We start from the raw sequence: 16,176 nt of genomic DNA, 5'->3' as shown, positions 1-16,176 counted from the left end.
TGCAAATAATTAGTAATTGTGAAATAGTTAAGTATAAATAAGAAAAACAGAACACAAGAAGTTAAATGAGCCGGGAGTCACAGCGATGGGTGACCATTTCAGGAATGACTGCGAGGTCAGTCTAAACTCAAATTTTGAACTGTAAAATGTGACGCTGCAGTCCTTAGGACTATTGCAAACACAGTGAAAAAGAGAAAATCATGAAAAAGAATTGTTAAGCAGGTCAAATAATTAGGTCAGAGATCCAGAAGGAATATCGAATAACTTGCAAACAGGATTGAACCAGCGAGGGGCAATTTGGTCAATTCACCCCTAGAGCTAACACCTGACCTAACTGTCCAATAAAATTAGATAAAAGAAAATTTCAGGATTAAGAATTAAATTAAAGAACTAAAAAGAAAAAAGAGAAGAAATTGAAAAAGTTTTATTACATCATGTGATGACATCAATTATGATGTCAAAATTAATTTACTTTTTCCTACAAATTTGGACTAAGTTAAATGGTTAATTTAAAGAGATAAATGACATAAAAAAAAAGAAAATTATTTCTTCTTCTTCAAAAAAATGTCCCCATCTCTCTTCCCTTTTGCTTCTCTCAAAAACTCCATTGAAACCCAAACTCAAGCTTTAGTGAACCCAAAAATCAGCCATAAAAATCATAGATTTCTTAGGTAAATCTTGTCCTTGAACCTTGATTCATCTATTGACAACAAAAAGAAAAGGAAAGAAGTGGAATTTGGGAAGAGAAAAAAGCCACACAAAGAGGTTAGTTATCCATTCTTTGATTTCTCTTTATATTCATGTATATCTACTTGAATTAATTTAGATTTGAGGAAAATCAAACAAAAATAATTATTAAGGGACCAAATATGAAATTTGTCCAGCTAGGGTTAGGGTTTGAAATGAATGAGTTTGAAGTGTTTCAATGGTTATTTGAGGTGCATTAGGTGTAGAGATTATGAATGTGCACTTTGAATGCATTAAATTAAACTTTATGTGTAGTTAGGGTTTGACCATTTTGAAGAAATTGGAGGAAAATTTCAGAATTGGCCAAATGATGTTATTGAACTTATTTGAGTTGAGAAATGGTCAATTGTGACCATTTGTGATGTGTATGAATTGTTGGAACCAAGTTTCAATTCGAATTGGTGAAGGTCAATCTGCAGGCAGCTTGACCTAAGTCCATTTTAGGGATCAAAACTAAAAATTTACCAACTCAATTGGTGTGAGACCAATTAGGAATGAAACTAGACACAAAATGGCATATTGTTTATTTAGGAATCATGCCCAGAAAGTGACTATAACTTAGTGAATAATTTGGCCAAATCCAGATTAGGCAAACTGACCTATACAAAAATGACCAAATGAATAGTAGTTACGTAAAAGACCATAACTTGGCCTAAGAAGGTCCAAATGACCTGAATTTTATACCAAAAGAAAGCTTAGATATAGCCCTATAACTTTCATGAAGAAAACAAACTCAAAATTTGACCATAAGCTATCCAAAAACTCACCTGTAATCAACCCATAAAAACTGCTATTAACCAGTAAATGCCTAGAATTCTGGATAACATCAAATCCGGCCAGCCATGTTCAAATGGCCATAATTAGGGCTACAATAATCCAAATGGAGTGATTCAAAAGGGGAAATAAATTTAAGATAATAAGGAACAATTTCTATGGAGAAAGCTTAGCCAAATTTTCACAGCAACATGACCAATAGAACAGTGCAAAACAAGACACCAAAATTAAAAATTTGAAATTTGTGCCTAAAAGACTTAAGATTTGAGAAAACAACCAAAACCAATAAATTAGGTAACTAAAATGTGGTATGTGGGTGAAATTAGAATTCCCATACTTATTAAGCATTAAAAAGTCAATAAATTGACTTGAATAGTATCATGAATAGTAACTTCAAAATACAAATTTTAAAGAATGTCAAGTTAAGCATATTAAAGTTAGATATAAATAGATTTGAAATTATTTTTGGACTTATGATAATTTATGATACTGAAACACTATAAAATTGTGTGTTTCAGTTGAAAAAAATACCGGGAAAGAACTCAAAGCATTGAGTCAAGGACAAGAGGCGACTCGCTTAAGGTTTGTGCACAACATTAATATTCTTTAAAATTCATTTGCAAAGTGCATGAAATGAATTACTTATATTGCAAAATGTGTATTATACTTTTGACTTAAATTGTTGAAAGTTTACTTGTATGTGTTTGAAATGGCAATAAATGTTTAGTAAATTGTTAAGATAGTTTTGAAACCACAGTGTCATGACCATATATTTGAATACCTCACTAGCATGACTAGTGAGAAGAAATAGTTTTGAATTTTGATTCCCTCTCTGGCTGAAGTGTTAAGGTGTGTGCCATTAGAGGAAGAAATTGAATGGGTACCTATAGTTTGAGCTAGCTAGCCTTGTGATTTTTCATAAGTCTTTGGCTATTAAGATGAATATGTTTCTAATGGTATGATATAACTGTGTGTTTTTATGAAATTGATTTGAGAATTCCTAAATGAAATTGTTGGACTAAAAGTTTATAAATCATGTTTGGATATGTCTTTCAGTTTCAGCAATGTGTTTGAATAAGTGTGATTTAAATTATGCATAAATGTTATTTTAGTATGTTGTGCACCACTGAGTCATAGTACTCAGCGATAGCTGTTATTGCTATCGCAGATATAGAGACTACAGGAGCAGCAGAGTATACTACTGAGGATATTGGAGCTACACCCCTGAAGCTCCGTCGGGTATATTTTATACTCTGATTGTAATATTTATTTTGATGTATCTAAATGTATGTACATGTATAAACTGGTCATGAGCAGTTGTATAGAGTTTGTAATAATAATATTTTGGATTTGTTAATGTAAAGTTTGGTTGATGAATGTAAATTGTTTTTACCTTAATGAAAAATGAATAGAATTATTGAGTGTTATTTTTGATGGCAATTGAATTGAGAAATGATGTTGAATTGTGTTGAGGTAGTAGTGAGTTTGATGAAAAAGAATTATCGGAAGTGTTTTTACAGGTATTTGAAGAACTGTTTTATTAAAATACAGACGACACTCTGCCGAAATTTTTCTAAAATTTGAAGATAAATAAAAAATGGACAAAAATTTTAACTAGTTTTCAAACTCTAATTAAATATTTGTAATACCTATTAGAAAATGCTCACCACTTCTAAAAAGTAAGAAAATTGTTTTTAAAATCCCTTGTAGGGTACTTAATGAGTTATCGGTAGGTGAAGTTCTGTAGTTCATTAGGTATTCTATGGGATCATGTTATGCCTTATAGAGGGGTAAGGTGTGACATGTCTTAGTGGTATCAAAGCGAATTTTTGAAGTATGTTTTAACTTGTGAATTTGTGTCTTTTCTTTGATAAGTACAACTGCTCAATGTCCTTATTTTTTACATACAGTGTATTACATCATAAATATGAATTAACGGAGGGAAATCTCCTTGTGTTATTTGTTCAAGAGATATCTTAACTCCAATTTGAAATGGAAGAAGGGGATCGCTCAGTTGAGCAGTCAATAGAGGCTGAGGCCCAAGGGGAAGCCCCAGCTTTCCAAAATATTAGTGGGTCAGTGGCACCAGCCCCACAAATGCCACAATTTTTGATACAGTTCGCCCAGCAGATGGCTGCGATGTTCCAACAAATGGCTGGAAGCATGCCTACCCAAGCTCCACTTCAGCCACCTGTGGTGCAATCATAGCCTCCAGCCAGGCAGTATAACAAGCTACTTAAGTATGGGGCTACAGAGTTTAAGGGTACAGTGGACCCTTTAGGGGCAGAGCAGTGGTTGGAGAGAATGGATAGAGTGTTTGAGAAGATACATTGCCTAGATGAACTAAAATTTGAATACTCAGTGTCCTTGTTGCAAGGAGATGCGTATGACTGGTGGAAGACCATCCCCCATAGCTTGGCTGAACTGCCAGTATTGACCTGGGACGACTTCATCAGAGAGTTCAGACAGAAATATGTCCCAGATGCATATGTAGATCAAAAACTGTAAGAATTTTTGAGTCTAAAGCAAGGCAATAGATCAGTAGCAGAGTATAAAAGGGAGTTCTCCCACTTAAGCCACTATGCTGGGAGTCTCTTGTCTACCAGTAAAGAAAGGTGCAAGAGATTTGAGACAGGTTTGAAGCCCAGCCTACGAATGCAAGTAGTGGGATTCAGACACTGTAACTTCTCAGAGCTCATCTCTTAGGCACTTGAGTTAGAAAGAATTGAATTAGAAGCAACACCAGTGAAAGAGAAAGTTGAGAAGACTGAAAAATCAGAGAAAGAAAAAGGAGAAAAATCAGTTGAACAAAGTCCCAGTGGTACATCTGGAGAAAAGAAGAAATATGGGGGACCTAGCAGAGGTAGAGGTGGAAAGTTTGGAGGGGCAGATTTTCTGGACAGAGACCCCCTAGATCTGGTCAGCAATTGACTAGGGGTTCATATCCTCCCCACCCCTGTGAGACATGTGGCAAGATTCATGGGGGAGAATGCTATTGAGCAACAGGAGCTTGCTTTAACTGTGGAGGCAAGGGCCATCTTGCTAAGGACTGTACCAGTGCCCCTAGATTTGGTCCAGCTCCTACTACTGCAAAAGGATCCATTCAGAGTCCTGCTATCAGAGGTTCATAATCGGTTAGTAGAGGAAGAGGCAGGGGTAGAAGCAATGCTTTTGGCAGTTAGGGTACCATTAGCCAATCAGCACAAGGGAGTGCTCTAGCCAGGGTTTACACGATGAGACAGAGGGAAGAGGCTGAGACTTCCGATGTGGTAGCTGGTACATTCTCTATCTCTGATCAAGATGTATTTGTACTGTTTGATCCGGGTTCTACCTACTCATATGTTAGTGCTAGCATAGTTAGTTCCCTTGCGGTTCTGTGTGTCAAAATGGGTTTTGAAGTGCTAGTAACTAGTCTGTTAGGACAAGAGGTCTGGGTCAATAGAATCTATAGAGACTGTCCTTTGGTGATCCAAGAACATGTTTTTCTGTCAGATTTGATTGAAATGCCCTTCAGAGATTATGATATTATCTTGGGCAAAGTTTGGTTAGCCAAGCATCATGCCATTATTGACTGTAGACTGAAGACAGTCACTTTTGGTCTCCCTCTCTATGGTGATGTGGTAATACATGGTGAGAGGCAGTTACTACCATCAAACATCATTTCGATTGCACTAGCCAGAAGGATGATCAGAAAGGGGTGTGAATCATATTTGGCACATGTGATAGACACCCAAGTGGGGAGTCCAGCACTGAGGGACATCCCTACAGTATGTGACTTTCCGGATGTGTTTCCTAAAGAATTGCTAGGATTATCTCCAGAAAGAGAGGCGCAGTTTGAGATTGATGTTATGCCTGGTGTGGACCCAATCTCCATAACACCATATAGAATGGCACCAACAGAATTAAAAGAGTTGAAAGTGTAGTTGCAAGAGCTGCTTGATAAGGGCTTTATCCGCCTTAGTGTGTCACCTTGGGGAGCGCCAGTGTTGTTCGTTAAGAAGAAGGATGGCACTCTTCATTTATGTATTGATTACCGGCAGTTGGATAAGGTGACAATAAAGAATAGATACCCATTGCCCCACATTAATGACTTGTTTGATCAGTTGAGGGGTGCAGCTGTGTTCTCCAAAATTGACTTGAGATCAGGTTATTATCAAGTGAAAGTACAAGAGCAAAGTATTCCTAAAACTGCCTTTAGAACCCGCTATGGCCACTATAAGTTCTTGGTCATGCCATTCGGGTTAACTAATGCTCCGACTGCTTTTATAGATTTGATGAACACTATCTTCAGACCATACCTCGACCAATTTGTTGTGGTATTCATAGATGATATATTGGTCTATTTGAGGAGTGCAGAAGAGCATGATAGACATTTGCGGATTGTATTACAGACTTTGAGGGAGAAACAGCTATACGCCAAATTATCGAAGTGTGAATTTTGGCTGAAGGAAATATCCTTCTTGGGGCACATAGTATTGGCAGAGGGTATTAAGGTAGATCAAAGTAAGATAGAAGCTACCCTTAATTGGAGACCACCCAGAAATATTACTGAAATTCGCAGTTTTCTAGGTTTAGCTGGATACTACCACCGATTTGTGAAAGGGTTCTCTATGTTGGCATCTCCATTGACTAAGCTACTTCGAAAAGATGTGAAATTTCAGTGGACGGATAAATGCTAGCAGAGTTTTGATGAGTTGAAGAGATGTTTGACTGAAGCTCCAGTCCTGACTTTACCTACCCTGGGTAAAGAATACACAGTTTACAGTGATGCTTCTTACAATGGGTTAGGCTGTGTACTAATGCAAGAGCGGAATGTCATTGCCTATGCATTAGGCTAGTTGAAACCGTATGAGAGGAACTATCCGACACATGACTTAGAGCTTGCAGCTATTGTGTTCGCTCTTAAGATCTGGAGACACTATTTGTATGGGGAGAGTGCTATATTTACACAGATCATAAGAATTTGAAGTATCTGGGCACTCAGAAGGAGTTGAATTTGAGACAAAGGAGATTGTTAGAGTTGATAAAAGACTATGATTGTCTGATAGACTATCAGCCAGGGAAAGCTAATGTGGTGGCTGATGCCTTAAGTCGCAAAACTATGACAAGTCTACGGATTTCTCCTTTGTATATGGTACATGAGTTGAGAGTATTGCATGCTAGCTTAGAGATTAATAATGAGGAGAATGGCTGTGACAACAATTGCATGGCATGTGCAGCCAGTGTTGATTGATCAGATCAGAATGGCTGCTCAGAATGATTAGAAGTATCAGAAGCTATTAGAAGAAGTCAGGTAGGGCAAGAAACCAAAATTCTCAATAAGAGATTACGGCCTACTGCTTCACCAGGTAGAATATGCATTCTTAATGATGTTGATTTGAAGCAGATCATTTTGAAGGAAGCACATAAGTCTCCTTTCGCTTTGCACCCTGGTGGCACAAAAATGTATAGAGGGCTAAAGGAGCATTACTGGTGGATGGGCATGAAAAGAGATGCGGCAGAATTTATTTTCAAATGCCTAACTTGTTAGCAAGTGAAGGCAGAGTATCAAGTACCAGCTAGTTTGTTACATCCACTACTAGTACCGTAATGGAAATGGAAGAGAATAACTATGGATTTTGTGATGGGACTTCTGAGAACACAAAAGAGCCATGATGCAGTATGGGTCATAGTTGACAAACTAACCAAGTTTGCTCATTTTTTACCTGTCCGGATGGACTACAGTTTAGAAAGATTGGCCAAGTTGTACATTGATGAGATAGTAAGACTGCATAGAGTGCCAGTATCCATTGTATCTGACAGAGATCCTAGGTTCACTTCTAAATTTTGGGGTAGTCTTCAGGGAGCCCTAGGAACTAGATTAAACTTTAGCATGGCATTCCACCCACAGACAGATGGCCAGTCTGAGAGAGTAATACAAATATTGGAGGACATGCTACGGGCTTGTGTGATTGAGTTTGAGGGTAGTTGGGACACATACTTGCCTTTGATTGAGTTTGCTTATAACAACAGCTACCAATCAAGCATTGGCATGCCTCCATATGAAGCTTTGTATGGCAGAAAGTGCAAAACCCCGTTGTGTTTGGATGAGGTAGGTGAAAGAAAGATGATTGAGCCAGAAATTATTCAGCAAACTGAAGAGAAAGTCAGATTGATCAGAGATCGACTTAAGACTGCATCAGACCGTCAGAAGTCCTATATTGATTTGAAGAGAAGGGATATTGAATATGCAGTGGGTGACAAAGTATTCCTCAAGGTTTCCCCTTGGAAGAGAATTATGAGATTCGGCAGAAAGGGGAAACTGAGTCCTCATTTCATTGGGCCATATGAGGTTCTGGAGAGAGTGGGTCCCTTGGCATATCGTTTGGCACTACCTCCAAAGTTGGAGAAGATACATAACGTCTTCCATGTGTCTATGTTTAGGAGGTACAGATCTGACCCATCTCATGTATTACCAGTAGAAAAGATTGAAGTGAATCCAGACCTCACATATGAGGAAGAACCCATAGAGATTTTGGCTTATGAGGTAAAGCAGCTATAGAACAAGTAGATACCGTTAGTGAAAGTGCTGTGGAACCATCATTCGGGCCATGAGGCTACTTGGGAACGCGAGGAGGACATGAGGAGACAACACCCACAGCTGTTCAGAGATTGATACCAGGTAAAATTTCGAGATAAAATTTATTTTAAGGGGGAGAGAATTGTAACACCCCTATTTGTATAACTTGATACATTTTACTGTTTTGGTGACTGGTGTCAGTCTGAACAATTAAGGAGATTAGAACCACATCTAAGACACCTAGATAAGCCCTAAATGCAAATAATTAGTAATTGCCAAATAGTTAAGTATAAATAAGAAAATAAGAACACAAGAAATTAAATGAGCCGAGAGTCACAGCGATGGGTTACCTTCTCGGGAATGACTGCGAGGTTAGTCTAAACTCAAATTTCGAATCGTAAAATGTAACGCTGTGGTCCTTAGTACTATTACGAACACAGTGGAAAAGAGAAAATCATGAAAATGAATTGTTAGGCAGGTCAAATAATTAGGTCAGGGATTCGAAAGAAATATCGAATAACTTACAAACTGGATTGAACCAGCGAGGGGTAATTTGGTCAATTCACCCTCAGAGCTGACACTTGACCTAACTGTCTAAAAAAATTGGAGAAAAGAAAATTTCAGGATCAACAATTATTAAAGAACTAAAAAAAAAGAGAAGAAATTGAAGAAGTTTTATTACATCATGTGATGACAGCAACTATGATGTCAAAATTAATTTACTTTTTCCTACAAATTTGGACTAAGTCAAATGGTTAATTTAAAGAGATAAATGATATATAAAAAAAAGAAAATAATTTCTTCTTCTTTAAAAAAAATCCCCATCTCTCTTCCCTTTTACTTCTCTCAAAAACTCCATTGAAACCTAAACTCAAGCTTTAGTGAACCCAAAAATTAGCCATAAAAATCATAGATTTCTTAGGTAAATCTTGTCCTTGAACCTTGATTCATCTATTGACAATAAAAAGAAAAGGAAAGAAGTGGAATTTGGGAAGAGAGAAAAGCCACACAAAGTGGTTAGTTATCCATTCTTTTATTTCTCTTTATATTCATGTATATCTACTTAAATTAATTTTGATTTGAGGAAAATCAAACAAAAATAATTGTTGAGGACCAAACATGAAATTCGTCCAGCTAGGGTTAGGGTTTGAAATGAATGAGTTTGAAGTGTTTGAATGGTTATTTGAGGTACATTAGGTGTAGAGATTATGAATGTGCACTTTAAATGCATTAAATTGAACTTTATGTGTAGTTAGGGTTTGACCAGTTTGAAGAAATTGGAGAAAATTTTGAGAATTGGCCAAATGATGTTATTGATCTTATTTGAGTTGAGAAATGGTCAATTGTGACCATTTGTGGTGTGTATGAATTGTTAGAACCAAGTTCCAATTCGGATTGGTGAAGGTTAATTTGCAGGCAGCTTGACCTAGGTCCATTTTAGGGACCAAAACTGAAAATTTACCAACCCAATTGGTGTGAGGCCAATTGTGAATAAAACTAGACACAAAATGGCACATTTTTTATTTAGGAATCATGCTCAGAAAGTGACCATAACTTAGTGAACAATTTGGCCAAATCCGGATTGGGCAAACTAACCTGTATAAAAATGACCAAATGAATAGTAGTTACGTAAAAGACTATAACTTGGTCTAGGAAGGTCCAAATGACCATTATTATATACCGAAGGAAAGCTGAGACATAGCCCTACAACTTTCATGGAGAAAAAAAATCCAAAATTTGACCATAAGCTATCCAAAAACTCACCTGCAGTCAACCCACAAAAACTACCATTAACCAGTAGATGCCCAGAATTCTAGGTAACACCAAATCTGGCCAGCCATGTTCAAATGGCCATAACTAGGGCTAAAAAACTCCAAATTGAGTGATTCAAAAAGGAAAATAAAGTTAAGACAATAAGGAACAACTTCTACGAAGAAAACTTAGACAAATTTCCACAGCAACATAACCAATGGAACAGTGCAAAATAGGACACCAAAACTGAAAATTTGAAATTTGTGCCTAAAAGACTTAAGATTTAAGAAAACAACCAAAACCAATAAATTAGGTAACCAAAATGTGGTATGTAGGTGAAATTAGAATTCCCATACTTATTAAGCATTAGAAAGTCAACAAATTGACTTAAATAGTGTCGTGAATAGTAACCCCAAAATACAAATTTTAAAGAACTTTAAGTTAAGCATATTAAAGTTAGATATAAATAGATTTGAAATTATTTTTAGACTTATGATAATTTATAGTACTGAAACACTATAAAATTGTGTGTTTCAGTTGAAAAGAATACCTGGAAAGAGCCCGAATGTAACATCCTTACTTTAGTTAGTCCGTACAGTCTACTGTTCCGGTGATCAATGTCGGTCCGGGCAGCTAGAATGTTTGAAATTTTAAATAGACTAGAGTGAGGAGTTATAAAGAAACTAAATAATGCTCATAACAATTAAGGAAAATTTATAGGAACGAAATACACTAAGGTTAAACGAGCCGAAACCCCAGTGATGAGTAACCTGAAGGGGAAGTGGCGGTGAAGGCCGTTAACAACCCTAGACCCAGGGATAAAATTATAAAATAATTTTTGGGACTCCAGAGAAGGGTCATTGAGGTTCTTATGGCATTAGGGTCATTGAGGTTCTTATGGCATTAGAATGCCAAGAAAATGTTTAGAAAAAATTTTCTATCGATACACACAATTTTAGCTCGTTAAGCCAAATGGAGGGCATTTTGGTCATTTCATCTTCAGAGATGATTTTGACCAACTTGTCCAATTAAGTACTTAAATTTTATGATATCAAATATGAATAAACATCGCTAAAAATGAAATTAAAAGTGAGTAGTAAAGAAAAAAAAAAGAGAAAAGAGATAATATTGATTTAATGAGATAAGCATGAGGTCATTTAAAATCTACGGGACAATAAAATGTAATAAAACCACTTATAACACATTAAAAGGAAAGAAAAGAAATCAAAACTCTAGAAAAAGCTAGCAGCCACCTTCTCCTTCATTTGGCTGAAATCCATTCCTCACCTCTCTCCTCCATTTTCATGATTTTCAAGCTTCATTCCCTTTGTTTCTTTCAACTAAACCCTAAGTCCCAACACAAAACCTTACTCTTTTATCTTAGTGAAGCTTTTGGGAACAAAAAGAAGTAAAGTGGAAGAGTTCTTACAAGCTTGAAAGGTGACTCCATTAGAGGTTTGTGACCTAACCTTGATTTTCTCTTTAAATTCATGTTAAAGGACTATGATTGAGTGCAAATTACAAAGAAATTTATTAAATACCATGTGTATGCCCATTCCATATTTTCGGCAGCTTTAGTTGGGGTAAGATTGTGATGATTTTTATGGAGCTAAAATGGTAGTACGGCTACCCTTAATATGAATCTCTTAAGTGGAGTGATGAAATGCAAATTATAATGCATGGTTTGTGATAGTTGAGTCAGGGTTTGGGATGAAAATGAGACTTTGATCATGTGATGATGAAAGTAGGTTTTAATGTTCAATTAGTGACCATTTGGTTTTTTTTGAATAAAAAATGAAGTGGTTTGTGTAGTGGGAATTGAGTTTGGTGTGGCTACCCTTGGTGACCTGCAGGACTGGGCATGAGTCTAGCAGGTTTGGGCAATAGTAACTAGAGTTGTAGAGGTTTAATTTGTGTAAGGCCAATTGGACATGAAACTAGACACATAATGGCACAACTTTGGTGAAGAAACCATGCCCAGAAAATCAAACCAAGTTGACCTAAAGATTGCCCTAATCCGGGTGACCTGCATTCTACCTGGGCAAAATGATCAAATGAATAGTGTTAAGTCATTTGGTCATAACTCAGCGTAGAAAGGTCCAATTGACCTGAAATTTTATCAGCAATAATATGAGATATAGACCTACAACTTTCATGAAGAAACCTAACCCAAATTATGACCATAACATATTCAAAAAGTGACTTGTAGTCACTGCTCAAAATACTGTAGATTTGGTCAGTCCATAAATTCTGGAAAAATTATAATCTGGCCAGTTGTGGTTTTTGGGCCATAATTTGAGTTACAAAACTCCAAATGGAGTAATTCAAAAAAGGAAATATAACTAGACAAATAAGGAACAACTTTCATGTTGATCATTTTGCCGAATTCCCACTGCAAAAATGACTAATAGAACAGTAAACACAAAGCTTGAAAACTAAAAATTTTGAATAATTAACATTAAGCTTAGAAATGGTATGGGCAACCAATACCAACAATTTTAGAATGCAAAATGTGGTATGTTGGGAGTATTAAAACCCATGTACCTATTATTCATGTAAAAGTCAACATTTTGTTGACTAATGAATTAAATAGTAACACCAAAATTTGAATTTCAAGAATTGTGAAACTTAAAAGTGTAATATGCCCTAGTATACCTAGCAAGATTGGTTTGAATAGGTTGGCATGCCAATAGGGTTCTGTTAGCAATACTGCATATGGGTTCATGCCATTCTGAGTTTTATGGCCTCACGTGCCATTTTGTGATAAAATAGCCTTTGGCTATGTTGATTGAGATATTATACTTGGATTTCATCCCTGATAATTATTACAGCTTATTAGTTGTTCTGTTGCACACCGGGAGACACAATGTGACCGATGGTGTGATGGTCCGAGGTACTTAGTACGCAGTGCCAGTTTACCCATTTATCCTATCCAGTCGACTAGTATGGGTTACTCGGGCAATGATAATGAATCTTATAAAATTTTAATCAAATAATACTGCAATATATGCTAGAAATTAAGTCTACCAAAAATGTAAATCTACATTATGCATATTTATGATATTTTAGTTATTTTATTTTATATTGTCATCACTAAGCAGAATTGCTTAGTGCGTTGCTTTTGCCATGCGCAGTTACTGGAGACATAGCTGGGGAGCCCAGCAGACATCAGATAGGGTAAACTTTTAGAGCTGCATACTGAGTCCAGAGTCACCTCACATTGCAGTGCATTTGGTAGGACATTAGGCCACTTTTGATATTTTGTATTTTGTAAACTTCTGTAATGTATATTATAAACTCATGTAATTATACTTTTGAAGTAATTATACTTTTGAAGTAATTATCTATGAACTATGTTCAGTAATAAATGTGAGCATTTCTCATTGAATTGAGTGTGATATGAATTGAATTGAATTTTGAGATATTGAAGTCATTTGAGAAATTGTTGAGAATATATTGGAAGTTGACTGAGAATGATGTGATGATTTTATTGGAAGTGTTTTTAACAGATTCAGAAGAACTGTTTTTCCAATTTACAGCCAGCACTCTGCCAGATTTTTTATAAAATTTGCAAAAAAATTCATATTAATCAAAATTATAAATTAATGAATTAAAAATGGTAAATTGTAATTGAAATGCGAATTGGTGCTTCGGCACACTGTGTGGCATATCATGCTCGGCTACACTATAGACGGGTAAGGGGTGTCACATTTGGTGGTATCAGAGCATCGGTTTAGGCGTTTCTGAGCCTAGATAGAGTGCATACCATTGCATTGCATTTGTAAGTGTTGAGGTGACATTGATGCAGATCTGTTTGTTTTCTTATTTTAATTAGGATGTGGATCCTACTTCTCAAAGAGTAGTTGATGAAGAGGTGGAGAGTCGTGCTCCACCAAGGGCTGAATCTAGAGACAGAGGAGAATCTGCTCCACCAGCAGCTGAGGCACCTGCCCAACCTTAGTTTGCACTATTCTAGCAAATGACCGAATTTTATCAGCAAATGATGGGGGCAATTCCACCACCACAACCACAGCCACAACCTCTACCAGCACCACAGAAGTCCCATCTGGAGAAACTGCGAAAACATGGGCTGTGGATTTCTTTGGAAAGAAGGAGGATGATCCCATGACAGTAGAAAACTGGTTGGATAGAACAATCAGAGTGCTGAAGCAGCTTAATTGCACCCCCGAGCAGAACTTGGAGGGTGTTGTGTCCCTACTTCAGGATGATGCATATCAGTGGTGCGACACAGTAACCAGTGAGGTGCAACCAGAACAGATCACCTGGGAATTCTTCCTCACAGAGTTCAGGAAGAAATATGTCAGTAAAGTGTAGTTAGAAGAGAGATAAAGAGAATTTGTTAGTCTGAGACAGAAGCAATTATCAGTGGTAGAGTATGAGCATGAGTTTGTCAGACTGAGTCGGTATGGGAGGGAGATAGTCCCCACAGAGGAAGAGAGGTGCAGAAGGTTCGAAGAAGGGCTCAATGACAATATCAAAGTCATAATAACATCATTGGAGATTACGAATTTTGCTAAGCTAGTTGATGCTGCAACGAAAGTAGAAAGAGTCTGAATAAATGAACAAAATAGAAGGGAAAGACAGTAGAAGAGGGGTCCAAGTCAGTCCAGTACATTTTCTGCTCCCAATAAGAAGAGTAAGGGTCTTCTTGCTCAGGGTTCAAGACAACCTCAAGGTCAGGGTCAGTCCCAAGGGCCCAAACCACAGTTCACGCCTAGGAGAGGCCAGTCCACACCATCAGTGGGCAGCTCTCCAGGGACGGTGTTCAGGAGACCAGCCCTAGCATCTTCTGCTTGTCCATACTGCCAGAAGTGGCATAAGGGGAACTGTTGGCGAGTGACTGGTGCATGCTTACGGTGTGGATCTACAGAACATCAGATTAAGAATTGTCCGAAGAGGACTACTACAGTTGCTCCAACACAAGCTGACAGACCTGCTCCTGCACTACAAAGGGGTAGGAAACCTGGTAAATCTAAGGCAGCTGGTCCATCACTGAGGCCTGCATCTGAGTCAGCTGAGAGGCCAGAGACTAGAGTACCTACCAGGGCCTATGCCATCAGAGCTCAGGAGGAGCAAGATGCCCCGGATGTCATCAAGGGTACGTTCTCCCTCTACAATACTTTTGTGCATGCATTGGTGGATCCAGGATCTACTCATTCATACATCTGCATCAAACTACCCATAGAGAGGGGAGTTCCAGTAGAGGAGAGTGATCAAGACATTCTGGTCAGAAATCCACTAGGCCACAGTGTGGTAGTGAATAAAGTGTATAAAGGTTGCCCGTTGAGGATTCAGGGGTATGAATTCTCGACAGACCTAATTGAATTGCCCTTCCACGAGTTTGACGTGATTTTGGGAATGGACTGGTTGTCACGTCATTAGGCAATAGTTGATTGCAAATTGAATAGTATTTCTCTGAAAACTTCTGAGGGTAATGAGATTACTGTTGTGGGTGAAAGGATAGATTTCCTGTTCAATGTTATCTCAGCCACAGTTATAAGAAGATTAATGAGAAAAGGCTGTGAAGCTTACTTAGCACACGTGGTTGATAATAGGCAGGCTAAGTTGAACCTGTGTGATATACCCATAGTGAGAGACTTCCCAGATGTGTTTCCTAAAGAATTGCCTGGTTTACCATCAGAAAGGGAAGTCGAGTTCGCTATTGAGGTAGTGTCGGGTACAACACAAATTTCTATTGCTCCTTATAGGATGGCACCCACTGAATTTAGGGAGTTGAAAATTCAGTTGCAGGAGTTACTCGATAAGGTGTTCATACGCCCCAGTGTGTCACCATGGGGAGCTCCGATGCTGTTTGTGAAGAAGAAGGATGGAACTTTGAGATTGTGTATTGATTACCGGCAGTTGAACAAGGTAACTGTGAAGAATAAATATCCATTGCCCATAATTGACGATCTATTTGATTAGTTGAAAGGAGCCGGTGTATTTTCAAAAATTGATCTCAGATCAGGGTATCATCAGTTGAGGGTAAAGGATGCAGATGTGTCAAAAACTGCATTTAGAATCCGGTATGGGCATTATGAATTTCTAGTGATGCCATTTGGGTTAACAAATGCACTAGCAGTATTTATGGACCTTATGAACCATATCTTGCACCCATACTTAGATCGGTTTATAGTGGTCTTTATTGATGATATTCTGGTGTATTCCAAGATCAGGAAGAACATGATGAATATTTGAGGATTGTTCTGCAAACCCTACGAGAAAAGAAGCTGTATGCTAAGTTGTCCAAGTGTGACTTCTGGATGAATGAAATATCTTTCCTTGGACACATAGTATCAGCAGAGGGGATTAGAGTGGATCCC

The sequence above is a fragment of the Hevea brasiliensis genome, chromosome 5 (assembly GCF_030052815.1).
Source record: "Hevea brasiliensis isolate MT/VB/25A 57/8 chromosome 5, ASM3005281v1, whole genome shotgun sequence".
NCBI classification, from domain to species: Eukaryota; Viridiplantae; Streptophyta; class Magnoliopsida; order Malpighiales; family Euphorbiaceae; genus Hevea; species Hevea brasiliensis.
This window is presented reverse-complemented; position numbering follows the sequence as displayed.